Source organism: Meriones unguiculatus, chromosome 2, assembly GCF_030254825.1.
Source record: "Meriones unguiculatus strain TT.TT164.6M chromosome 2, Bangor_MerUng_6.1, whole genome shotgun sequence".
NCBI lineage: Eukaryota > Metazoa > Chordata > Mammalia > Rodentia > Muridae > Meriones > Meriones unguiculatus.
The window spans coordinates 41162940-41189625 of record NC_083350.1 but is presented as its reverse complement, the minus strand read 5'-3'; the positions used below and the strand labels follow the sequence as shown (position 1 = coordinate 41189625).

General features: G+C 43.8%; 1 protein-coding gene across 11 annotated transcripts in view; it reads right to left on the bottom strand.

Moving 5' to 3' along the window:
* The window catches only part of Sema6a (semaphorin 6A), a 140253-nt gene that overhangs the window by 79820 nt on the left and 33747 nt on the right, over positions 1–26686 (bottom strand). The window contains exon 1 of one of the 11 annotated variants that reach the window (XM_060377296.1): positions 23492–23716. The exons of the other annotated variants lie outside the window; for them this stretch is intronic. The gene's annotated coding sequence lies outside the window, so the exon portion shown is untranslated. Of the gene's footprint in view, positions 1–23491; positions 23717–26686 lie in introns of those variants that run through there. 11 annotated transcript variants of the gene reach the window in all.

Here is a 26686-nt window from a genome sequence, read left to right as displayed (position 1 = left end):
ACATGAGAGGATGCTGCTTGATTTAAAGACCACATGGGGTTGCTCCACTCACTGTCTGCAAGGCCCACTGTAGGAAACATGTGGATACTATTGGCGTGTGGATCCAACTGTAGAGACACAACTATTGTCTGTTTTTGTATAGACAATGGAATCTTCCAGGATGTTCACACCCAAGGAATGTTTGAATAGTAGGTGATTCTGATGTGAAAAAAACACGTCTTGGAACCACCTATTAGTGGCCTTGAATAGAGGGAGGAAATAATGGTAGTGGTGAGGCTTTTTCTACATGAACAAAGTTAAATGCCACAAAGTTTCAGAAAAACACGCCTTCTATTGACATCATCGGAAGCTTTAATGATAATCAATAATTCATGCTGTCATTATTAGAAAGAAGAACATGCTGTAGTGTGACTCGAGGCAACTGACTCAGTTGGGTGGGCTGGCTCTCAGTTCGGTCACCTGTAAAATGAAAGGACAGGAAATGCAATGGATTATAAAAGCCCTCAAGGTTGAGATTGTACTCCAGTGAAGTTGCAGAAGAAGGAAAAGAAGGGAAGAGAGAAGAGTAAGGAGACTAGGAGGCAACAGCGCGGGGGTGACCTGAGCCAGGACGCCCCACTGCGTTTTCTAGGTTAAGGCAACTATCCACAGGCAGGGAGAAGTGTCAGGAGAGCAATGAAAGGCCCAGACTGAGGAGAGGTCCTAAGACAGGGAAAGCAGCCAGGCTCTGAGACTGCAGGTCAGGCAGAAAAATGTTCCAAATGCCTGGGAAGTGTGCTTTACAAGTACATCACGGCAACAGGACTCCTCTCTTGCTCCACTTCCTCCACTTTCTCCGGGTTGCTCCTACACAGTATATGGATACTGTGAGAACTGTGGAAACAAGCCATGTGCGTATGTGTGGTACTGTGTGTGATGAACAGGACAGGAAGGAAAAGACCTTTGAGCACCGCTCTAGTGGACGCCAGTGGGCACAGCATAGAAGGCTGTGTACTTTTCATCTCCTGGTGCCAAGAATCACCAGCATACCCTGTTGCCCCATCTCAACACCCAGGTCAAGCCTACATCTGATAAGCACTTCTAACGTGTCCAAATAGAGCACTACTGTCAGCATCTAACCATATTCAGAGTTTAGCTTGCATTTACACTGAGCCTAATCACATAATTATGGCAATCCTGACAGGCATGCCTTATCATGCCCATATAAGGAAACTGAGGCCCAGGCAGGAGGCTAAGTTACTTTTCTAGGTAGCACATAGTCAGCATGTACAGCACAGTAGGAAAAGGCACAATAGTCAAAGGGGAAAGCTAACTCTCAAACCCAGATCTGTGTGATTGCAAAGTTTATGTCCTTCCTAGACATCGAGGAGGGGGGACAGAAAAGGGTAAGTAGAAACTTCACTTAAGATAATAACTGAATGCTGGTTGATGCATCTTTGCTTACATGGATGGAGTAGCTGAAACACCCTAATGGCTTCAGTCATAAAAATCCAACTGAGCACATAGTCACTTTCCAAACATGTAGGCTCTAAGGCTCATTCCACTTTATGGGCCTGTGATCGCAGGCCTAAGGTAATGGAAGGATGCAAATGGTTCTTAAGCACAGATTTAGGAAGAATTGATTATGTCAGAACACCACTGTGTTAAGTGGGACCACTTGCCTCTTCCCTGACTCCCTTGATGGTGAGGATTTTTCTAAATTTTTAAAAATTTATCACAATTTATTCACTATGTATCCTAGCTGTAGTCCCCCCCTCCTCCACCCCCTTCCTCTTCTCCTCCCATGCCCCTTCCCCAGGCAACTGATAGGGGAGGTCCTCCCCTTCCATCTGACCCTAGCCTATCAGGTCTCATTAGGACTGTCTGCATTGTCTTCCTCTGTGGCCTGATAAGCTCCTGCCCCCTGCCCCTTAGAGGGAGGTGATCAAACAATCAGTCACTGAGTTCAGTTCCGAGACAGTCCCTGTTCCCCTTACTGGAGATCCCATTTGGAGACTAAGCTGCCATGGGCTACATCTGTGCAGAGGTTCTAGGTTATCTCCATGAATGGTCCTTGGTTGGAGTATCAGTCTCAGAAAAGACCTCTGGGCCCAGAATTTTTGGTTATGTTGCTCTCCTTGTGGAGGTCCAGTCCCCTCTAGGTCTTTGATGGTGATGTTTTAAAGTCATGTTTTAAAGCAGTGTCATTTGTTAAGGGTAAGAATGAGGCTGCCTGCTTCTGTGGATGATAAACAGATTGGACACCTCTCAAGCCAATGAGGAATCTTCACCTACAGAGAGGTGGAAAAGCAAGCGTTTGTGCAGAAAACCCAGCCTATTGAATGCTGGGGACCTATCAGAGATTGAAACTGCTGATTATTATTCTCACACTAGAAGAAAATGTAATGAATTAATGAGTGTTTAAATAGTAGGTGTCCTTCAGCGACCTGAACTGGCCAACTTCAAGGACTACAGCATAAGAAGGATGCTGCTGTCCACAGGATGTAGAGCAGGGTGAAAGAACACTTCCCGAATGAAATTAGAAACAACGTGGGCCCATTGATTGTGGTGGAAATGGTCACAGCATGCAGGCTTCAGGCGACCATGAGATAGAACCACCTGTTCAGTGATGTTTGCAGTAAGAGCTAAGGATCACAGAAAAGGAGAAAAATAGCTCTGGCTTCTTAATAAAGTATCAGCCTCTTAATACAGTATCATTTCAGAGGAAAGGGAAATGCCACAGACCTAACTTCAACACATTTTGGCGAAGGCTGATGGCATTCACTGGAGGATTGTAAAAATATCAACTATGCATAATAGATGACCCATTTCACGTCTGGAACCATTGGCACAAAGGCACAAAAAAGCAGTTGTGAACTCAGAAGTACTTCTAGAATTTATTTTATTTTATTTTATTTTATTGCATAAAGGCTGCTGTGTATCTATGATCTTTCAGATAGAAGAAGGCATGTCATGGTTTTTGGATTCTTCTCTCTTACATACTTTGTTTCCTCCCTGCCTCTCCGCAAACACACACCACTGAGCAAGAGCCTTCAATGGATTTTGTTTGGTTGCTTCAGATAGAATCTAAGGGATCATTCAGTCTCTGCCACTGTAGTCATGATCTCCTGAAAACACTGAGGCAAGGGATGGATCTTGATCTCAGAAATCAGCAAGGACCAACCCAGTGCGCCCATGGCATGCCCAGATTTTTGCCATTCCTATCTCTTTCAAACTTTAAAAAATATTGCTGAACTCAAATGTCTGCCCCAGCTGCAGCAACAAACACGCCTTTCATCTTACTGCTAAGAAAACTGAGACCCTGAGAAGCGGGGTCAGTTGCCAAATGTGGAACTTAAGGAAAGTGGCAAAGCCAAACAGCAGTTGAGCGCTCCCTGCTCCTCAGTGGAACTCTCCTGACCTGACACCGACTTCTGAAAAGAAGCCAAAATTCATTCATTTCTCCTTGGCTCATTGCCTGACGTTCGCTTGATTTTCATCTCGCTGACTCTGTTTTCTGGTAGGAGGCAGGCACTGTGTAAGACGCTATGCCGGGATGGGAACCCCGTGACTATGCCCTGGACCTCTCCGGTGGAGTGGATGGGTCTGACAGCTCTTGGCATTGCACCAAAATAGAACATAAATGCAACAGTAACTTTTCAAAAGTAGTTAAGCCTTTACCTTGGGCTGGGGTGTTGCAGAGGTAAGTAGGTTGAGAAGACAGACTTTGGGGAGAGCCAGGCAGGCTTTGAGATCTTCACTATTCTACCAGTTCAGACAGTTCAGACGTAAGGACCACACCGAAGTAGCTCTTGGATAACTGCACGCTGGTTGGACCTTCCTTTCGTCTAATTCTTGCACCAGAGGAAAATTTTGCATAGGAAAATTATTGTCCAAAATAATGGATGACTTTTTTTTTTTCCATTTCAGTTAAAGTATTGTTAACTCAGGATGAAGACTGTATCTGACGACTTTCTTCTAAGGATGTAAGAGAAGAAGAAAAGGTGTGCGTGGAAGGGGTGCTTTAAAGTACAGACTCACGATGTCGGTACGAGTGGCTAGAGCTGACCGTGTGGGTCATTTTATGTCAGTCTCCCTAATTTTGTATACATTTTTTATTTCATTAAAAGTGGCACACATTAGGTCTAAGAAACTTTCCCCAGGTGCTTAGAAGACTATGTGCAGAATGACTTGAGAGGGGATCAAACTACAAAAACTCGGTGACTGGGGCTTTTTCATGGCTTCTGTCAAGCGCACTGGGAGGATGTAAACCAAATAAAGCAATCACTGTGTTCAGGAAAGGACAACTGTCCCTATTAATTTATCTTGTTTTCTCTCAGTACAGCTAATAGAGAACAGAACCTCCCCACCCATCCACCCAGAGCCACAATTCTAATGTCCTGACCCTTCCTCACCCTCGCCTGCTGGGCTTCCATCCTGTGGGGAGATGCTCCCCCCCCCCGCTTTGGAATAGACATCAGCTTCAAAGATGGCCCAGAACAAGTCCAAATAACCTGAGAAACAGGTCCCCCACCCCACTGAGGCTACCAATTGTGAATAACTGAAGCTTTGGAATTCTACCAACCCCTATTGTTTTCTTGCTTACAAACTTTTGTCTTTGTTTTTTTTTTTAAAAAAAAAAAAAGATTAGAAAGAACACAGAACATTTCTCTTGTGGTCAGCTCCTCTGGTACTGGCTGCCTATGGCACCCACCCTGCCTTCCGTTCCCTCCTCTCCCAATGAGGTCTGATGCTTTCTTTGCACACTGAAAGCCTAAAATAGAACTTATAATTGACTAATGGCTTCTGATTGTACAGAAAAGAGACATAATAGCATTACAGGGACTGCTCCCTAATAGAACACCCTCCTCTGGAATGGATCGACTATAAGAGTCTATTAATGTCTGGGTCTGTCTACACACACCCACAAACAGAACAAATGAGACTGAAGTGCCATTTCCCAAATTTCTTTACATTCCTTTAGATGCTTAGTTCATTAGCGTTTTAGAAAGTCAGCTTTGTGTGCTAACAATCCAGGTGAACTCGAAAGCCCCCACATTTAAACCAATTATTGGATTGGATAGATACGGCCAAGTTTGCCTAACTTAATACCACAATTATCGGCATGTATTGTGTTCATGTACTTTACACATAAAACAGTGACTCATGAGGCTTTATTTACTGAGAGGAAAATAACCCAAGACTTTCCCAAAGGCCATTATCAATTGGCTTTGGGGCGAACGGAAAAGCTTTTGCTAGTTGCCCAAATTGGAGTAACTTCGGTCACACCACTCCCTATAATATTCACTTAATTTTTTTTTTTTAAATAAAAAGTCCAACCTTCAAAATCAATCATTATTCCCAAACATCCTGAATAAATGCTTCCTTAAGGCCAATGAAAGTAAGTTCCAGGAAGTCGGGGCTTTGTTTAAATGTCTCCACTACCTAATGATTTGCTTCTCTTCATAGGTGACTTCAGGGTCAGAACACAGATCCAGATTTACAGGCCTGTTTATTAGAAAGTAACAGAGTGCATCGAGGTGGTCAGCATCTGGACAAAGCATTTTGGTGTTGCCTGCTGTTTTTAAATCGGTCTCAACTCTCCCTGAGTGTAAAGGAAAACCAGATTGGTTTCTCCCTGCTCTGTCGTATGTGGCATGCTTACTCTGGAAACACAGGCACACAGCCTCTTATTGGCAACTACAGACAAAACAAAACGAAACCTCCTAAACGCCAGAAAGTTTTCCCTACTCAATTGGCATCACAATCTGACTTGAACTAGTATGAGGCCATTTGTTGACTGCCTTCAGAGTAAATATTTACACGTTTCACTGCAAAACTATTAGCAGATTTAATTTTGCTGCATATTGCTGCAGACCTGATTTGGGTATCTGCCCCTTTGCCACTTTTCTATCACCCGCTACATTTTAAATTCTGAAACATATGTTTTCCAAGGTTTAAAAAACAGAGGTCTTAGAAGAGAGTGAAAACAGGATAAGTAGTAAGGACAGAAACACCTTAGGACAGGGTTGCCAACTCGGTTTTACTGAGACAGGAAACTCGGATCATCACACAGTCTCTTGTGAAATCTTCAGAAAATTAAAAAAAGAACCTTTAAATGATTTATTTTCCTAGTGTCACATTATCCTTCAGGGATAATTCAATGATTAGGAATTGCTGAGTTGCATTTTTCTAATTTCCTCTATACTGTGTTTTTAATAACAGGTTTGTAGGTTTCCTCTTCCTGCAAGACACCAGGAAAAGGCTCCCACAAAATAAATGAGGCTCACAAATCAGATATCATCTTGGTAGGGAGGATTTTAAAGTGTCCTGTGGGGAGTGGCTGCTCCAGCAGGCTTGCCACCCCTCTGCAATACCCCTCTGCAATACCCCTCTGCAATACCCCTCTGCTTGGGTGAGCTTCATTTTCTCTCTCACCTGACCTCAAGCACAAGGGGCTCAGCCCTCCCTCTTTTGTAATAGAGGGTACACATCACAGGGTTTTCTGTGTTGTTGGTGGTAGTTTTTCCCCGAGTAATGTCTATAATGTAAGCAATTAGTAATCTCTTTCCCTCCCTATGGAATAACAAAGCAAAGGGCTTTTCCATTTGCAGCCAGTGTCTGAAAGGCAGTGGTTGGCCAGCAGAAGCTTCTTTATTTGTTTGTGTATTTAACTGCCAAACACCTGCAAATTTCATTTCTCTTCTCCTCTCCCCCATGTTGTCCCGGAATTTCCAGGAAAACATGGGCTTAGAAGACATGCGTGTGCCCTCCCGGGCTCAGTTACTTTTCTATTAGGCTTTCCTGAAACATCCTCTGCCAAAGAAACTAGCCATTCCTTTTCAACTAAGTTTCAGGCAAATTCTTAGAATAAGGGTAAAAAGAAGCCATATTTCTTTGCCAAAATATCACAAGAATGGCCCCTATCCCAGTTGCTATTAAAAATCCTTGCTTTTCTCTGAGTCTCTTATTCTGGGCCTCCACAGTCCACCTGGCTCTCAGCACTGTCTTCCAGGATCCTAGGAAAGCCTGTGAAGTTCTGCTTACAGCAATCAACCGCTTTTCCAGTCCAAAGTCCCAAAGTTTTCCGTATTCCTTCAAACAAAACAAACTTAAAACAAAAACTTAAAACAAACCACACAAAAATAATTTAACATATTCTTCCGTCTATAATAGTAAAAGTCCACTTTCTGGTACTAACTCTGTCCTGGATTTTGGGTTTTTAGGTTTCGTTTTGTGTTTGTTTGTTTGTTTTGTCTTTCCTGTTGTTTTGATAAACCATCATGACCAAGGCAACTTACAAAACAAAGTGTTTGATTGAGTTTGAGAGATGGTGGATCAAAGTGATGGCCACAGGCACAGCAGGAACAGCCGAGAGCTTGTGTCTTGATGCATAAATTGGACTCGGAGAGAAAGGGAGAAAGACTGGGAATAGCCTGCAGTGTCCTGAACCCCACCCCAGTGACACACCTACTCAACACCATTCCTAAGCCTTCCTAAACAGTTCCACCGACTGGGGAGCGAGTATTCAAATGAGGGCCTATGAGGGCCACTGTCATTCAGGCCGCCATATTTCCTTCCCTTTCTGATGTGCCCCTCTACTCACCATCTTTTTTCCTTTCTTTCTAAGTGAACACTGAGTATCAGGCACAATGGTAATCAATGTTAACTATGTAGTAAAATGGAGGAAAATCATTAATATCATATAACTTGGACACGAGGTTAATTACTGTAGTTCAAATTACCTGGAGAGAAGATAACACATGGTTATCACCAATTAACCCTTAAATCAAAAAGGGGAATCACAATTCTTATAATTAATAGCACAACAGACAATCACCGTAATTGGAATCTCTGCCAGAGAGATCAGAATAGGAGGAAAATCGAAATTGTCCATAAGCTTGCATATGACGGGCAGATACCAAATTAATGTGCTAAGGGTCTAACAAAAGAGAAATGATGAACAGAGAGAAAGTGAGTATGGGACATCTGGCGCAGAGTCCAGGCTCATCCCCCTCTTGCAGGAGAAGAGCCAAGCAAGCATTGGCTTGCCTTCCTTTGAGAGGAGATAGAGGGATAAGGCACAGATAAGGGCTCTGATCCCTGGCTACTGGGAACAAAAGTCTACCTGGGTTGTCCAGGCTTGCCTTGGTAAGGACTGCAGGGGGGTCAGAACACACAGATGGGACTCCCTGGCTGTGGAACTTGGAGGTGAATAAAGCAAGACTGTCATGTCAGAAAGGAAATAGCCCAGGTTTTCTTTGAATAACCAAAAGATTAAGAATAACAATATTCTTCCTGTTTAGTTAACAGAGTCTCTCTAAAGAGTGCGATTGAAAAGTCATCCTCTAATGTGACGCAAGGATAGGTAGATATGCTCTCCATGTGTCAGTTCAATCAGTTCTTTCTAGAAGCACCAAGGCATGAAAGAAAGGCTAGGCATTCTCCAGAATGTTCAGTGTGGAGAGGGAGAGCAGATGTCACATGATGCTTGGGTGAGATTCCCACCTTGCCACCAGTGAGGGGCAGAAAGATGCCTCTCCTTCCAAGGTAATGAGAACTGTTATCAGTGAGGGTCCCATTCTCTGAAAGTAATTTTATTCCAGAGGAACAGCAAATTTGTACCTCAAAGATTCCTCTCTTAGTGTTTGGGAAGTTGCCTGGAAAACTTTGAGACAGAAGGAAGCACCGTGCAAGCGTGTAAACACTGAAGCAAGTTCTCAATATTCGATAACACACAGAAACTGCATTCACAACAAAAGGTATCACCTACCTTCCTGCCTCTCACACCCCATTCCATGAAGTTTCCACTCTGTGCCAACCCATTCCTTCTCCTTCCTCAAAGGCATGTGCTCCCTACAGATGTGTTCTCCCCCTCTCTTTAGAAGGATCACACACCAGGGTTTATGGAAGTAGCTCACTGTCATTCAGTTAAACCATCACTTCTTCAGGCAAGCTCTCCTCCAGCCTCCAAAATATCTTCACACCTAATTGGCTTTCTATCATTTTATTCCTAATTTTTGCAATAGATTTGAACCATTCTCATATTTATACTCTCACATGGGCATACATGCTCTATTGATCACTACGACCCCTCATTCTAGAACAAAGCCTAATGAATCAACTCTTAAAAGACACTCACTGAATAATGAAGGAGTATTACTCCAGACAATCTTTGAAAATTTACTATTAAAACAAAGAAAAGAAGAGCTGTCAAAGGCAAGGATAGGCATTTTCAGCTATCTGCAGAGACACCTTGAAGGCAGCAGTTGTGAGATGAATCTAAGAGTAATGAGCAGCAACTGTGAGGACACATTTTTTTGCTGGGAATAAAGAGAGATTTCCCACCGTCCCAGTCACACAAACATGAATTGGCCTCACTGGGGTACAGTAGGACCAGGTGGGTAGAAGGACAGAAGAAATAGTATCCAGGGGACTCAGACAGAGGACTTAGAGCCAAAGTACACAACATTTATGGTCTCGATGGAGAGCTTGCTTGCCTATGGTCCTTACATCCTCCAACAGTCGTTCCCCCCACATCCTGGGAAAGCACTGCTTACAGCAGGAAACCACAGAGGGTCCAGCAAAATCCTAAGTCCAGACTTAGACTCTCTGGACAGCTGCTTTCCTCTAGCTCTGTTGATGAAACAATGTGCCTAGAAGCTAAAGACCTCAGGCTTTGGCCAAGTGTCACTCCCTCAGCTTTCCAATCTGGCCAGCACGTGTGACTATGGATCAATAGTCAAAGCATACTTGCAAGCAGACAGAGGTTAATAATACAATTAGTGACATGGGCAATAACCCGAGGTCTCCGAGGGTGGAGACCTACAGCATCCATATAATCCCACTTCATTTCACCCTAGGTAGCTCAGTCCTAGAGGGTGGCGGGTGTGTGGCCTTCCAGGAATGTGAGCCACTGGCTTGATGCTGAAACTCAATTGTCAGTGACAAACAGACCCCATGAGCTGATTTAACTTCACTCTTGTCTCAAATCCCTTCCCAGCGACTCATAACTTTCTCCTGACATCAGAACAGCTGGGCCAGGCAGCTGGAGGGAAGACATACAGATGTTGCTGGCTGGAGCTCCAGGGGCTCTGAACTCTCATTCACGCTGTCCTCTCAGACTCTCTCAGTGGACCATGGGGTTAGATGTTTTCCTCTCCCTATGTGGGTGGGAAGAGCAGTTTTGCCTGGCCACTTTCATCCTTTAGCACAGTGTGTGAAGCAGTACACTGAAGCTCTTCTTTGTCTACAGTTTGAAGAAGTTTTATGGGGGGGGGGGTGCACAGATCTTTGGAATTTCTTCTGCAAAATATATAAGACATGGTACCCTGACCACACTGTACCATCCACCCTTAATTCGTGGACCTCACATATAGAGCTCAGTTAGAGAATATATGAAAGGCTGAGAAGTCTGGGGGGCCCAGGGAAAGGAAGAAGATCTCTTCTGGGTTGGAAAAAATAATCTGAAACAAAGACTTCTGTGTTATGCTAATATAAATTTAAGCTAGTTTTGATTGTTTTAAAAGTATGAAATACATGTGTAAAATCCTCACTCAGAATAGCTTGCTTAGACAAAAATCATACACATTGTTAACTAACTTCATTTGATTTGCGTATCTTTCTATCATTTCTAAATCTGTGTATGAAGTCCTACAATGGCTGTAAAAGGGCTATTTTTGTTAATGAAAATGGAAATGCAAGCCAAGACTGAGTGACTTCCTTTAAAACGTGTTGTACATATTTGTTCCAACTTGTAAGCATATAGTAGCATTGCCTCTGAGGGAGGAGGACAAAGGGTCACAGGGAAAATGTTGCTTTTATGGTTTTGTGTTTTTTGGTTTGGGTTTTTCTTGGAGGGGTATGGGAGGGATTCTCATGTGGGGGGTACAAATGGAGCTATTACTGTATTTAAAACAAAACAAAACAAAATCCCCACAATTTTATCTCTAGAGGCAAACCTGAAATTTTAGCTCAGTAGTATCTGCCAATTCTCCACCCCCAAAATCCTTTCCCAGGGTGTTCAGCCACTTGTATACTATAAGAATGTCTGCTGCATACAAGGTCTTTCTCTATAAGTGCGGCCAACCTGAGTTGAAAGGCAGAACACAGTGAAATCCAAAGCAGGAATCAGTGAGCTCAAGGCAGATGCTCTATTTTTCCCACAAAATAAGGTTTTAGTGTCTGGGTTTTCCCTCTCCTCCTCTTGAACATCTATGTCTGCACAGACTCCTGTCCCACATTCTCTAACTTAACTACCTTTTTCTCACTCGCCTTCTGTGCAGGAGGTGGAGGAGGAGGAGAGGCAGAGGAGAGGAGGAGGAGGATAAGAGGAGGAAGAGGAAGGAGATCCAACCCACCTTTGCAAATATACCCAAGGGACACTGGCTGCTCAGAAGCTGAATGGATGCTCTTTCCCTGGGATAATTCTTCATAGAGTGTCCCAGGGCTACTGAGCTAAACATGGCACTGTGGAGAGGTACCCATGACGTAGGGCTATGATCACCAAGAGTATCTATCTTCCACACTAGCCTTCACCCTGTGTGGAGGTGAGAAGCAAGGGGACCTTGCCCGCTCTTTCCACTTGTCCCTTTCCCAAACGTTGAAATGGACTGTAGGAAGCACGCTGCTAGGTATACTGTCATGTCCATAACCAAACGCAGACATCTTCAACATGTGGACTTAAGCCTTCCTGCCTTTCAAACTGGCCTGCACATCAGATCTGCCTAGGGAGCTGCAGATATTAAAGACGGCCATGCACCATACCCAGAGATGGTAACTTAATGGGCCTGGGGGTGTGACCGGGGCTTTAGAAATTTTAGACGAAGCCTAGGGGTGTCTACTGGTAAACAGATCCCCCTTGGAAACTTCTAACACACACACAAAGGGTTTCCAAACTCTAATCCTAATCCCTTCCATTGCTAACCTCTCAGCCACAGGCAGAGGTAATTAATCCTGATTCAAAAACCTGTGCTTAGGCCGCAGCTTCATGGAGAGGCTCTAAAAACATCTAAGTTTGTTTTGTGCCCACCTACTCCTCACACCAATCCACTTACAAATATAATTTAATCCATTACAAATTAGAGGGAGCCACACAGCACGGGGCCTGCAAAGTATTCCTAATGTAAACACGGACAATAGGTGTGCTTCCTCTTATGACAGGGTTGAGAGAAAGCAGGCCTAATTAACCCACCCAGATTCCAGGAGTGGAGGTCATGTGAATACCGCCTTAGGAAGCCCATCTCCCAGCCTTATCAAAACTGCCTTTCTCTTCAGCTGTGCACCCGTAACCTGGGAAATATAAATTTTGATTACTGATTGCTGCATTGTTAGCAACTAACTATATATCATCAGGCACTGGTCGCCAGTGTCAGCCCAGACTTAATTATCTCAGCTGAAGGGAAAGTAACCCTATGAAAGAGCTGGTTTCCAATTAAAGCAGCTAGAATATGTGATTTGTCTCTCTAGTGATATCCGACGCATAGTCCTTTTCATGTTATTTGTATTGTGTTCTTTTCCTCATTACAAGCCTCAGAGTTGTGAATCGTGAGCTCCCCGAAAGAAACACATAAATATCAGGAGGGCAGCTGTCAAGCCTTGAAAGAAATCTTCAGTAGTCACCACCAAAAACCCTACCAGTAATTACAGAGCTTCTACCCAGCAAATGCTGCAGTCAGGGTTACGGGCTTCATGTAGAACAAATGATGTTCACTGGCTTTCCTCCTATAGAATCTGGGTAAGGTCACTCGGTGTCACGTGGTACCTACACGCACACACACACACAACTTTTGGAAATTATTCACCAGAAGCCAGATGCTCAGCACACTGCCTCAGCGATTGTTTTAAAGACAACATGAACTTATTTTTTTTTTTTCTGCTACTGTAAGAAAGAAATATTTGGGGTAAAGATCTAGGCAACACTATCTCCAGCCCTGCATTTTCCTTATCTCATTTGTCTGTACTATACTTTGTTATTTATTCCACTTGACTGTCTGCCTGCTTGCCTATCTCGACAATTCTTTATCCCGAGAGCAGGTACAAGGGTTTATCATCTCTTAGGCTAACTGGACCCTGAGCACTTCATAAACATGGACTTTGAATTCTGGGTTAAGTATTCGAGGCGCCTCCTGTGCGAGCATGCTGTAGATACCGGGATTTACGGAAAAGTCTCTGCTTTCAGGGAACCAATATCCTAGTGACTGGCAGATTCCTCCCATTAGTGATCAGTGTGGCCTTGGTCTGGCTGTTTAATTTCTGTAAACTTCAGGTTTCTTGGATGTGAAATGAGTTAACGGCACTTTCCTTTCCTTTGGTTATCCTTAGGACGAAAAGCCTCAACCCATTTAAAGAATGTGTAATGTGGAAAAATTTAAGTATCTGTGCCATTCATCATTCTGACCTTTTGTATAGGTGCCTCTCACATCTTTATATCATCATTTTGTTTTATTCTGAAACTGTTTCATCACTAGTTTCAGGTTTTTCCTGGATCCCAAACTTCATAACCACAGTCTATTGCCCCTTTGAGCTGGACTTGGCTCTACTTTGTTGCTACTCTGAGCAGAGTGCAGTGGCCTTTGGCTGCAAAACTTGATGGAAAGAATTCCTTCGGGATATGGAAAGGTCAGTGTTTTAGGTTTTTTTCAGTGTCATGCCTATGTAAATACAAGAGCCACCTACAGCCACCAGTACTGGTCATGATGTACTTCGCCCATGGCTTTTTTGCCAGCCATACTACAAACATCTCAGAGAAAAGAGTCTGTTTCAAAATTCTTTTCAACAATTTAAACAGACTATGGATTATCTATTTCTGAGCAAGGCCCTGTTGTGGTACTATGAGCCTCGTCAAGATGAGGGTGGGTGATGGATGAGCAGTGGGACGGAAGCCAGATGTAGGAATCCGTGCAGTCTCTCATGGAGCAGTGGACTGAGCTGTTCTGCCTCCAGGCCACATCCTGGCTCTCCTGCCTGCTCCCTGGGGCTAACAGTATGCTCCAGATTCCAATGAGCTTTCCCTAGTGGCAATGTTTCAGAAATTCTCAAATTCACCTGAATGGGATAGGTGAGCAAAGGATTTGGAAGGATGGTTCTTCTGGGATTTCCATTTTCTTTCTGACCTGCACTACTCCTCCTCCAGCTAGCGTTTGGCTTTCTCTTAACACCAACGATTTTTACCCTTCACATCCGCTCCCCAGCCCTGTTTTCTGCCCCATTTTTGTTTCTGCCTCTGGGATTCGACCCTTCCCTTAAGACGCTCCCAAACATGTCTTTGGTGAAGTCTCCCGATTCCCACTGGCTGCTGATTACTAGCTTCCCTCTTCATTTTCCCACAGCACCTGAGCATGCTCTATCACAGCCATCAAATGGGCGTTATTTGTTTAGTAATCTGTCACATCACTAGATGGTGAACCCGGCAAGGGTTCACAAATGCTTGGTGTGTAAATAAATGAATCAATGAATAGTGCTACACACAATCCCTGTCCTTGGAAAATATGTAATTCATGGAGGAGACAGATGTGCTAACAGCAAACTGCAAAATAGAGTCTACACACATATCTTATATACATACACACTCGCTCACACAAACTCTGAAGGTCTTTGCTTCAGATTCCTCTATAGTAGCTTAGGTCAACTTGCTCTTTACTTTATATGAGTTGATGCCCTTGAAGCAAGTGGGTCCTATAAATCACACTTGATTTTCCATCTTAAAGGCCTATTGCATATACACAACCTGGTAACTCAGCACACTGATATGTGGTATTTGTCTTTGTCTTCAAAACCACAAGCTCATGAAATGTAAGATTCTAGGATTCGTAAAGTAACGCAGCACCTCAGCATTCTATGGAATCCCTGACCTCATTACATTGCTGGGAGTACAGCTGAGTGGATATGAGGCCGATTACAGGAAAAAAAATTACCTTGAGAAAAGTAAATTTTGTATTCCCAAGTTCTGAATTATTAAATCTGTGACCTTATCATGGCATTAGAGTAGATATTTTATTCAATTATAGGCACAATAAAAGAACACAGAGAGATGTTGCTAGTCCAAAATCACTTGAGTATGAAAAGATGATGATATTTATTTTATCTACTGTTGACAATGAAGTTAACACTGTCACCAAAGCTACTACCAGCAAAATATAAATTCAAGAAGTAGGTAATTATTGTCAGTCATACCTAACATTAAACATCGTTTTATCTGAACTTAAAAAGCAACAACAAAAAAAAAAAAGGAAATTGCCTGGTATTGTGCCACACCCCTGGATTCCAGCACTAGGGAGCCAGAGATAAGTGGCTCTGTAGGAGGCAGAGAACAACCGGGTCTACACAGCAAGTTCTGGGCCAGCAAAGGCTCCGTAGGTGTTGGTTGGATAAGGAAATGTGAACGTGGTCAAAAGATATGCATTGTCAAATAAACGGACTTAGGCTTGCTTTAAAATATTGATGATGATGATGGTGATGATGGTGGTGGTGAAGACAATGACAGTGATGATAAAACAAACATTTTCTAATGCTTCAATTCAAGAAAATACATGTGCTTTTTTTTCCTACACACAGGGAATAAGCATTTCTCACACAAATACTTTCAGAAAATGGGCCAGCAAGGTAGCTCAGTGGGTCATGCAACTTGCCACCCTAACAACAACCTGAGTTCATTCCATGGTCCTACATGGTAGGAGAGGGAGTCCTTTTCTCTGAAAAGTTACCGCCTGGCTTACTTCACGTGTGCACTGTGACATGCTTGAATATATACATATAATTAATAATTCATTCATCTTAGGCTGTCAGAGTCAATGGAATATGTAAATTTAGTATGAATTTTTGTTAGGTATCAACCAGTGCTGCACAAGACTATGGATAGGACTACATTTTAACAAACAGCTCAGGGTTGAGCGTACAAGCCTGTCTCATGGATGAAAAGTCCAACTCACTAATTTAACAACTTTCAAGTCAAAAAGGTACAGGGCAGATGCTTATTAAAAGAAGAACAGATATAGAGAAAAGGGGATGCACACGAGTGCAGCGGCTATGGAACCTGGCCTGGAGGCTCCTCAAAAGGCTAAAAATAGAACTACAATACAGCCCAGGTACATCACTCCTGGGCATACTTCCAAAGTGCTCAAAGTGCATATGTGAGGAAGATGCCTGCAGACCCATATTTATTGTAGAAAAAAAATATCACAAAAACCAAAATATGGAGCCAGCCTAGATGTCCATCAACAGATGAACGTTAAATATGTAATGTTTTATTCAGTCATAAAGAAGAATGAAAATTTCCCATTTTCCGTTCAGAGGAAGGTACATGGAGCTGGATTATTATCAAGTTAAGCAAAAGTCAGACTCATAAAAGTCTCATTTTCTCTCACATGTATTATACACATATACATATGTCTCCAGATGTGTGTATGTATATACATGTGTGTCATGAATGTAGGAGGAAGGTGTGGAGAGAAAAAAAGGGCCTAAAGGGAAGGGAGAGATAAGGAGAGAACAAGAGGGTAATAGTGGGAAGATAAACAAGACTGTGCTGTTTCTCACATTTGGAATCTCTTCCCCCTTCTGCATGTGTGTGGTGGGGGTAGGTGGGCAGAAGGGACTATTTGGGGGAGACAAGAGAACTAAAAAGAGGGAAGAGGGAAAGGGAAGGGGATGATGGGAGAAATTTATTGTACCTTGTACATATGTATGAAAATGTCATACTGTGGGCCTGAAGAGATGGCTCAGCAGTTAACAGCATTTACTGCCCTAGCAGAGGAGGAGCTGGGCTTAGGTCCCAGCCCCAACATGCTGGCTCTTGCAACTCCAGTGCCAGGAAACCTGCAGCTCTCTTCTGGCCTCGGGAGGGCTCCCACATGCATCTGCTTCACATAAACATATGCAGGACCCCAAACATACACCCAAATGCTTAAAAATCAAACAAACAAAACAAACAAAAAACCTTACAAAAAGAAATGTCATGATGAAATCGACTGTTGTGTCACTAATTTTAAAAATTAATAAAAACAAAAGAGAGCTAACATGCAAGTTGAAGAGAGAGGAGTGGGGAGAGAACAATGCTGGTTTCTTTTCCACCAGGTTCTCCTCACGGGGGATTATGTTGTAGATAAGGTTTCCTTTAGGCCGTATCAGTTAAGTGGATCTAGTTGTAAAGCAATTTCCAGCTCTCCAGCCCCACTAGAGTTATAAATGTGTAGTCTTCCTTCTGCTGCCTTTTCCTAGCCTCATCTCCTTAATAACTGCATGCTATTCTTAAGTGATTAACAGGGAGCAGGCCGTCTCCGCTTCCAATGTAATCCTTTGAAATCAAAAGCGGTTAACAAGCTTAGCAAACTTCCTGCTATCTCTCACACCCACGGTGCACTGTGCATTTGGGTAACCACTCTCTTGAAAGGAGGAGTAACCATACAGCCCTGAGAATCTCTTGCCAGCCCCACTCTGGTCTGCATTTAATACCAAGCTGATACTACAGAAGCAGCTGAACCTCAGGAGAGCCCGCTCAGGTGGATTATCAGAGGAAACCAACAGACTAAGCTCAAATGTCCACTCAGCTAATGAGCCTGTTTTAGGACTCTGGCAGAAGGGCCAGCCTTTCCAGTAGTCATTTCTCCAGCCCTTTATCCTCTCCTCCCACCTCAAAACCAGGCAGGAGCTTAACCGAAACGTTTGCATTTCCAGTTCCCCAAATTCAAACAGTGCTTTGCCTAAGTACGGATTGATGGTACACAAAACTCTGCTTCACGGCGTAGATACATCATAGATCCCGATGGACTGTGGGGGCTGTGGTGGTTCTGTAATTATATCCAGCCCCACAACTCATCCACTCCGGGGCTGTGAATGGCTGTGCTGGTGGGTGGGGGTGGGGTGAGGGTGGTTGATTTCACTGTCCCCCTCCACCAGACAGTGCTGCCCCGGTGTCATTTTGACTGTGAAACCCAGTGAAGGAGACAAATGAGTTTTTCTCTGAGCATGTTAAATTAACTAATGGATTCTAGTTGTGAAATTGGCATGACAATAAGCCAAGGCTCTGACAGTAGTGGGTAGGATGTTTCCACAGTCTCTGGGGACATCATTAACCTTAGGCCCCTAACAAAACCAGAAGAACCAAGTGGAATCTAGCCAGGGTGAATAAAGAATGCTTGGTGTGACTAAGGAGATGTTTTCTACTTCAATAGGTTATTTTAGTATCTTAAGACTTGTAGCCATCTATAAGAAGGTTGCTATAGGGAAGAAAATTGCACCTTAAGGAACCAATTTTTGAATTCTATCTCCTCTCTTTTTTCCAAGTGCTGCGTTTTGTTTTCCCAGTCAGCGGTAGCTGAGGTTCACTGTGGCTGCAGGTACATCCATTTGAGCCAAATGTTATACACTCCGTGTTTAAATTATCACCATTCACATTACTCACTGACCAATAGAAGAACTACCAATGCTTCCGAGCGTTAGGAAGAGACAGTCAAGTCTAAACATAGGGACTTTGGTGGTGTAGCTATGTGGACACCCCCATCACACATGGTCTTAATTTTTAAGTATGAACTTTTCTCTCAGTTCTCTAAACTATTGTGGGCTCCATATTCATTGAACTGCAAAGATAAATGTTCTTTCCCACGTTCCCGTCAGAAGTCTGTGAGTTCCAGGAGGCTAACAAATTATTACTCAGCTGTTCCACACTGTATTAAGATTGAAATTTGGCATCCCAGATGTGATTTTATTTCCAAAAGGAAAACAGACTCTAGTAAGCGTTTCTTTTCCTCCTCCAAAAGGGAAAAATATTTTAGAAAAATTTGCTCGTTGTTAAAGATTTATACTGGGCTTTATTTATTTAAAAAATAAGAATATGTACAATTTTGTTTGGATTCTGAGGGGCGAAAGCACATGTTTACAAAAAGTTTATAGCTTAAGAGCAGGCTATTGGAAACGCAGAGCTTGCATGTCCTTCATTCACCAGTGACCCGCTTGTCTTTCTGTAGTATGTTTTCATAAGTGAGCTCTCTGCTCAAGGGGATTTCTTTTTGCAAAACAGTATTTTGTAGGTTTCCCGGGTGTCAGGCTCAGACCAAGCTGTTGATATGAAATGAGTCATTCATTTCAGCCTCACAACACCTGCAGGTGCAAGCTGTTATTACCCCATTTTACAGGTGAGGAGACTCCCCACGGCCACACACTAACTGGTGAGTGGGGATCAGGGATTTGGACCTGGGCTAGCTGGCTCCAAAGGCCACATTCGTAACTACTGTGTATGTGTATTGTTCATTTAACCATAGTCATTTCTCTGATCTTTAACTCACCAAACATTTAACATGTGCCATTTAGTTGCCTCTTGGTCTGTCCAGGGCATTATAGTAGAGGTGGGGGAAGGTATAAAATGGAAAAAGGGGTAGGAGAGGAAAAGAAAAAAATCAGGTGCTGGGGAGACAACTCAGTCAGGAAGGTGCCTTCTGTACATACCTGAGGACCTGAGTGCAGGTCCCCAGAACCCACATTTAAAAATAAGAAAGCTGGCCGTGGTGGCGTGCCTGTAAGAGCAGAGCTTGGATATTTGTGTTTCTGTTCCCAAACGGAGTTCAGGGAGAGACCCTGTCTCGAAAACTAAAGGGAGAGAGTAATCAAGGAAGGCACCCCTCATCTACCTCTAGCCTCCATACCCTTCTAGCACACATACCCTTCCGACAGCCCGCAGGACATGATTCAATGACTGCACACCACAGACTGTAAACATTGCTCATTTCTGGTTGTTCCTTTTAAGAACTTTGGTTCCTTTGGGTGCTTTAACCCGTGCCCAGATCAAAGGACCTTGTGTGAGGGCCTTCCCATTGACCTATGCGTCTCCGAGAGCCACCTTTCTTACCACCCAAACCTGGTGGCAAAGTCCTTGCCCACATCACAGAGCCTGAAAGCGCTGGCCTTTTGCATTTTGTCACACATAGCCAGTTGTTAAGGTATCATTAGCAGGGACCCAGACAGGCCTGACAGGTGTAAACAGTTCATAATTTACCATGGGCAGGATCAGGTTTCTCCACAGGCTCTGCCAACTGCTCACAGACGCATCTGATCCTGACTCTCTCTATGTATGCATTGTACACACTCTTTTAGGGCTGTTTTGTTGTTGTTGTTGTTTTAAATAAATCCTGCAGTGCATCTATTTGGTTGCCCTTTGGCCATTTGAGACTCTTTAATTGTTCATGTTTAAACAATTTGAAGTTGGTAAAATACTTCAGCAGGTTAAAGCACTTCTGTGCAATCCTCTGACCTGAGCTCAATCCCTGGAACCCACATAAAGGTGGAAGGAATCAATTGCACAATGTTGTCTTCTGACTTTCACCACATCACGCACACACAATAAGTAAATAAGCCAAGCCATGGAGGTGAACACCTTTAATCCCAGCGCTCAGGAGGCAGAGACAGGCAGATCTCTGTGAGCTGGGGGCCAGCCTGGTCAACAGAGCGAGTTCCAGGACAACCAGGACGAAACAGAAAAACCCTGTCTCCTCGAAAACAAAAACCCAAAACCAAAGTAAGAAAATAAAATCTTACAGCTGTTCAATGCTAATGGGTAACTCCTAAGCTAACATTCGGGAATGTTCTGTAGAACTCAGCAAGTACACCTGTCCTGGACCCCTGAGAAGAGGCAGTCTTTCCGCTCTGAGCTGTTCCTCTCCTTTGTGTCCCTTCTTCGGAGCCAGTGGGCTCCTATGTGTGCGATATGGCAGGTTTGAAATGACCGGCAGCTGAAGAGGCAGACACTGTTGCTCTTGTGCAGATGTGAAATTTCTTACGCTTTTTGATTGGATCTACTTAGCTGCCTTCTGCATTTTTCAGTGCTGACATGTTTCAGTAAAACTTTGACTAACTGGAATTCTTGGGGGAAGGGCACTTTGGTTGAATGATTTCCTGGAGAAACTGAAAGTTATTTAGAAAGCCCTTGTTATTGAAAAATCTTTCCAAAGTGTATCAGCACACTTTTCTCTGGAGTGAGGTTGAGCTGAGGCAAAGCAATGTACAGAGCTGTTTGAAAGGCAGAAAAGCAAATTTAGAAAAGCTGCTAACTGCTGGTCAGTCTTCCTCTTGCTAGAAAGCAGTTCCCTGAGGCAGTTTAGGATTCCAAGGGTTTCTTGTTTGTTTGTTTGTTGTTTTCTCAAAGCCTCTTGCCCGTGGTAGCAGTGACTTCCTCAATTACCCAGGAACTAAAGAATACGCAGGAGGAGCCAGCCTTTCTGCCCACTTTCATTCTTCCCTTGACTCACAGGCTGCCCTGCCTCAGTAAAGCCTGCTCTGGTCCACAGCCTCTCCAGCAGGGCCTCGATCCCTTTGCCCTTTCTCTGGTGGTGTCATTTCCTGGTTCAGACATTCCTATAAACATGCCTACCTTTCTACCCTTTCTTTTAGGGAGGCAAATGCCTGGGCTATGAGGTGCATTTACTGCATATTCTCCCATCCACTCAGAATCTCCCCCTCCCCCAACCTCCTCAGAGCCACTTGCACCCTCCATCAAAGACTGGCCACCAGATCCAAGGTTTGTTTCTTCCTAAATTCAACTAGCGTTCCATTTCTCTGCTCAACACTGATGCCACTATTTTGTTTTGCTTAACTTCACTGGTACCCAGTGTAAATTGGGTCTTATCAGTGCTTCCCAAAGCACAGAGAACAATGGGCAGATTTCCTGCGCAGCTCACAGCCCCGCTGCTCCATTTCCAGGAGCTGGTGCTTTGTCCGTGACTTCCAGCCAGACTGCCTTGTGAGCTTAGTAACTAGAGCCAACTCCTTCTGGCCTGGAGATGCTATCAGCAACCCTTTCTCAGCACAGCACTCTCTCCCTTCAGGAGTGAGGCTCAGCTGGAAAGATAAATGCCCTCATATGCATATTCACCAAATTATCCGGAACTTCCTCCAGGCTGCGAACCCCTGCGCCGAGGTCTGTATCGGGAGCACCATTACTGAATTTACAAATAAAAAGATGAAGATTTTATTTCTTTACTATGCAAGGCTTTTCTGGAACTGCAGAAACCTACTCAAAAGTGCAATTGAAGAAATTCAAATTTTAAGCTTTCTGACTATTGAAATGCTAGAAAGGGCATTCAGTGACCTTTATACATACATACATACATACAAGGATACATACATACATACATATGTAAATCAAGTCACTCAGCCTAGGTGAGAAAAGCCTTGGGATAAGAAAACCTGGAGGAAAAGTGGAAAGGTAGCCTGGAGCTAAAAAGTAGGAGGGACAGAGCAGCCTAGAAGCCTGCCGAGGACAAAGTGCGGACCTAGGTAGTGGTAAAACTTAAACCAAGTAATAAGGTCCCTTCCTGATGAGGAAACAGGGAAGCTGCGTAGAGAACAGAAACAGAACTGCAGCCCCAGCTGGCTTCACTGCTGGCAGAGGGGATAAGAACAGAAAGGACTTGGTGGTGATGAACAGAAACAGAAAACACACAGCACAGGAGGTTACTGCGCCCATCTGAGCAAGCAGAAACAGAGCAGGGAAGGTGTGTGATCTTTGGATTTTGACACCACGATAAAAGTAATATTGTTCTGAGTTTGTACCCAGCAAGAAATACAGTCCATGTTCTTTTCTAATGAGGGTCAGAAAGCGAGTGGATCCAGATGGGAGGGGAGGTGGGGAGTTGCCGGGTGCAGCAGAGGGAGGGGAAACGATAATCAGGGAATATTACGTGAGAAAAGAGTATATTTTCCATAAAAGGGAAAAAGAAATACAGGCAAAAAGCTGATGGGTTAAATATTCGATAGCAGTGTAGGCTACTGGGAAGGACTAGCCTACCATTTTAGATTCAGGGAGCAACATCATTTGCATGCTATTCATTCCATGGGTACTAATGTACTCCATAATATCAGCCTGATGTCAGCTCTGAGGAAGTTGGGAATACATAGCTGCTTTCAACATATATCTAGCATTCATTATGTAAGTAATTAATCTTTGTGGTTCTGAGAATTGAACCCAGGGCCTCGCATATGCCAGGCAAGTTTCTACCCAGCCCGGTCCAGCTTCTAAATACACCAAGTTATAATACACATAAGTACAGAGCTTCTGATCAACAGAACTTGTAAAACGTATCACTCCTATTCACTCAAAGTTTTCAGCACCAGATTTCCACTTACAGAGACTACTCAGAGACCTGAGGGCACTGTAGAGCAAGAATATATGCTGGTCATTTTGCACAGCCCTTTAGGTAGCTGAAAATAAGGACCCACAAAGGTTTACATGCCAACCCCCAAGCATCTCAATCAATCCTAAACAGAATGATTTCAAATAAAGATGCTCAAATAAGATTTGCCCAGTTCTGCCAACAAGGAACATAATTTTTCTTCTCGCAGGGGTCATCAATCATAAAAATAGGTATTAGGCATAGGTGCGAAACAGCAGCCAGAAATAGTAAATTTGCCTCAGTGTATCCCTGTCCCTCCCCACTGTTGAAGTTGGATTAGTCCTTTGGTATTATGTTAAGAGTGATTGGAATTTAATTTTAGTTAGGAAGAGCTGAGTCCACTCTTTACTTACAAACAAATAAAAGACTCCACTTCCCAGCGTCAGGATTCCTGCTTGGCTGGTTTTAAATAGATGAGGCTGACCAGATATTTACCATCAGCTTGGTGAAGAAAGAGACATTGTCCTGAGGAGCCAGAGTCATGGGAATTCAGTCCTTACGGTGATGTATCGCTCACTGGGAATGGACTATGACCCAAGTCTCACTGTACATTTCACAGAGGTGGGACCAAAACAGGAACAAAACCTGCCCTGAGAGCCAGCCTGCTGGGAAGACAGCACTACAATTGAGATTGCGAAACCCTCACTGGCAGGCAAACAACACACAACAGCTACAACAAACTGCAATGTGCGTATCAGGGTCTGACCAGGAAAAGGGCCTCAATCTTCCTCGGAGCACACTGGCAGCAGTCCCAGGCCTGGGACTCCTGAATAAGTCCTCCAAGCTGAGCCTCCGTCAGGTACTCCATTGTCAGCCTGGAGATGTTCTCAGCGGTCTAGGGCAGCTGCACAATGCGAGCGGCCTCTGAATAGTCGAAAAGCTTTTCATTCAGGCCTTGTGTGATTTAAAAAAAAACACTGAACTGGTGTTCTTTTGTGCTTTACAAAGGCAGTACTTTGCTGGCTCCAAGTTCAAGACTCATGGGCTATTAGGAGAGGCAAGAAGGACAATGTATTAGCATGTGTGGACAAAAAGGATAGGCGTTCCTGAGAATGAAGTCCGTAGCAAGAGCAGGCCAGTGTTAGGGACACCTACCTAGCCAGCAGTTAGAAGGTGAGTGTCTGCAGGCAGCAATCACACAAGTGTGTGCACACACATACACACAGACACAGGGTTAAAAGGCCTGCCCTTGTGAAACAACGTCTTCACAACAAATGAGACAGTGACAGAAAATGTAGCCAGGCAAAGGTTAGGGCGAGGATGAACCAGAGAATAAGAGACGCTGGTGCCTGTTCTTCCAGAGTTGAAAGCACTCACCCAAAAGCACCTGCCTATTACATAAACAAGCATTATCTTCACACCCTTCCCTGGGGGGTCACAGCCCTTTCACCCACTTTGCACCTGAAGTAGTGTGGACGGCTCCCCTCCTCCCCTGGCTCCCCTCCTCCCCTCGTCGCTGGCTTAGGGATCAGTCTAGTGACTCAAGGCTCTACCATTGTTATTTTCTAGTTGTGAATTTTTGGGGAAGATTCCTTTACTGTTCCAAATCTCAACTGACTTGAGTCACAAACGGGGAGAGTAACATATGCCTTTACACGTGCTACCGAGAAAAGCTGTAGGCACCAAGTACACGTTACGTGGTGGGCTCACTGCTATTAAAAGTACACATTTACATCTCAGGCACTGAAAAGAGAGGGGGAGGGAAAGGAGGAGGGAAGGACACGGTAATGGGAAATACATAGAGTATAACTACAGGGGCGTAGGAGAGTCAGCATAGGAGGGATAGATAGATGTTGGCAGGTCACAAGAGCCAGCGGTTTAATGCCTTTATCTGCTCTCGAAACATGGGCCAAATGCTCAGGGTGAGTAATTATCAGCAGCCCTTAGACTTGAATAGTATGCCATTCTCTCTCTCTCTCTCTCTCTCTCAACAGGGTCTCAGCTCAGAGTGGCCTCAAACTCTCTACATAGGCAATGCTGACCCCCCTCTCTTCTCCCACCTTGCCCCCCTCCCCCCCCGAGATGGTGTTTCTCTGTGTAGCTTTGGCTTCATAGTCCTAAACTCACTTTGTAGACCAGGCTGTCCTTGAACTCACAGAGATCAGCCTACCTAGTGCTGGGGTTAAAGGCGTGAGCTACCATGCCTGGCTAATAGTCTGCCTCTCATCCAGTTAAATAAACTCAATGGTTGAACTTCATTTTTCCCAATATTAGTAATCAGGTACCAATATTAGAAGCATCGTTGTCTTCCTTAAAATAATTTGTTGATGAACATTTTATATATTTTTTTTCCAATGATCAGTGTGTATCCTGAAGTACTAATGTGGATGACCTCGGATTTTCTTGGCATCAAAACTGCACAGGTATAGACCCTCCTGGGAGGTTTATGCTGGGCTGGTCATGTAGCCCAGGGCTCAGGACATGGTAGGCAGGTATTCTACAAACTAAGAAGGTGTCGTCTTTAATCTCAACAGTAACTGGTAATGTTGTGTGTGTTGCCTCATTCATTTATTTATTCTTTATTGTTATGTGGCTGTTTTTCACATATAGATTACATACCTAATACATGGTGATCTCCTCAGAATATAAATAAGTAAACATAATAGTCAGTGATCAAATCTACCATGATCACCACTCTAATCTTAAGCTCCCTCACCCTGCAACACTCCCAAGCTATCCCACACAAGTGACAGTCATGAGCATGCCAATTCTTAGATACTTTGTGAAGTTTTCTCTCTTATTTTTTTTTCTTTGTATATTTGTTCAACAACACATTTTATTGTCAGTACTCGGAGTTTGTTGGCCATTGTTTGCCCTGGAAGTCACTAATAACAGCAAATAAGAACATTTTGTGTTCTGCAAACTATTTGTTACGTATCAGTCACAGTTTTAAATATCTCCACCTCTCCACCTCCATCCTCATGTACATCAGTACCAGACCTCCATCTTGCCAAGAAATAGCATTTCTTCCTTTGGAAGGAGCTAACTCTTTTTGTTGTTGGTTGCTTGGTTGTTTTGGTTTGGTTTTGTCGAGACAGGGTCTTGCTATGCAGCTCTGGCTGTCCTGGAACTCACTATGTAGACCAGGCTGGCCTCGAAATCACAGAGATCCAACTGTGTCTTCCTCCCTAGTGCTAGGGTCAAGAGCACGCACCTCTATGCCTGCCAGGAGATATCTCATTGCAAGGTCTTCAGTGTGAAGATGGAAGCAACAGTAGGTTGTTTTTGCAGTTTTTGTCTTGTTTTTATAGTGTTCTTCCTAAAATATGCCACATATTCCTAAATCTAAGGTAATTAAAGCTCTGTAGAGTATTGGGTGTGCACTTAACATGACATGCTTTGAAAGCGGTTGGCCTATTTTGCAATCTGAGAACAAAACAAATCAGTGAGAGTCGTGAAGGAGATTTCTCGGGCTGCTGCAGCTGTATGGAATGGGGTGCAGAGCTATTCCCATGTGCCAGACTATTCTCCAAAGGAAGGCTCCTGGGAGGACAGCCTCATGACCCTGTGCCTCACTGCAATGCTTTTCAACAACGGCTCTCCTCTTG